This window comes from Pteropus medius, unplaced genomic scaffold (genome assembly GCF_902729225.1).
Source record: "Pteropus medius unplaced genomic scaffold, Ma_sr-lr_union100, whole genome shotgun sequence".
NCBI lineage: Eukaryota > Metazoa > Chordata > Mammalia > Chiroptera > Pteropodidae > Pteropus > Pteropus medius.
Window position 1 is genome coordinate 10,908,972 of NW_024349803.1, and position 1,280 is coordinate 10,910,251.

The 1,280-nt window shown below is 49.8% G+C and overlaps 1 pseudogene; it reads left to right on the plus strand.

The window, feature by feature from the left end:
- Positions 1 to 984: 984 nt before the first annotated feature.
- Positions 985 to 1,103, plus strand: LOC120582646 (uncharacterized; annotated as a pseudogene).
- Positions 1,104 to 1,280: the final 177 nt, after the last annotated feature.

Below are 1,280 nucleotides of genomic sequence, written 5' to 3' on the forward strand. Positions count from 1 at the left end.
GTGTAGAGGTCACTTGAACAAGGTCCCGGCTCACAGGCACCCACACTAAGAGAGGTGAATGCAAAATAGTATGGCCCTGTCGAGGTGGCAGTCCCTTTGAAGATGCCTTAAAGCACACACCCTCTTGTTTTTCTGTTTTCTCTTTTGTATGCTGGTGGGGTGTATGTGTTCCCCATTAACCCATCTCTGCCTTTAATCAATTTATACTTGGAAAATGAGCCTGGGTGGCCATGGTTTGAGATGATACTTACCTCTTGGGGTCAAAATAAACCCATATGGGGTGATGATGAGAGGATTGTGGGACTCTTTCACTAACTCCACAGCTCAGGTGTACAGCCCTAGGGAAGGCCTCCTCCTGGACCCAGCCCCACAGAGGCCCTGAGGCACCCCTCTCCTGCCCAGGCAGGATGAACCAGCTTGGAGGCAGGCAGCAGAACAGGAATGCAGCCTTCTGGCCAGCTCCTGACAGGGCATCTCTGGGAGGCCCCCCAGCTCCAACAGGCTGAGGCTCTGCCAGGGAAGCTGGGGATTAGAAGCCTAATTCCACAGAGAATCCTGTTTTTCTTAGCCTCACACAGATTGCTCTTTAGGAAAGGCCCCTCATCTGATTAGCCTGAGTCAACAGCTCCATTTATTTGGACACGTGATGAAATGGGCTGCTGCCGGTGTGTTTTTGTACTGCGTATCTGGGCTGCCTCTCCAGGATGGCATGGATGGGGGGGCGGGGATAGGGTGGGGGAGGTGCTGTGGGCAAGAGCCAGCCAGAGAGGGGCTCCAGCCAAGGCCGGAAGAAGGTGCCGCAGGTTTCTTAGCCAGGCGGGAACTGCTCACTCTCAGATTTCATAACAAGAAAGTGACCCACGGAGTGTCCACATATCCAGCTTCCTTTCCCGTTGGTGTTTTTGAACCAAAATAAAGAAGGGATTAGGGGCCCTTTGACCAAAACTTCTTCCTCTGTCCCAGGTCAGAATCAAAAGAGACTTCTACAATGGTCATGCCACCCTGAACATTCCGGATCTCATCTGATCTTGGAAGCTAAGCAGGGTCGGGCCTGGTTAATACTTGGAAGGGAGACCACTGAGGAATACCAAGTGCTGTAGGCGGAAAAAAAGAAAGACTTCTACAAGGGGCTTTTGATGGTTACAGGACCTTTACCAAATTCATAAGTATCCAGGACTTTCTGAGAAAAAAAAGAGCAACAGTAGTTACTATTTATTAAGCATTTATTATGTGCAATATGCTAAGCATATAATATAAAATAAATTACCCGCGCAGGCATG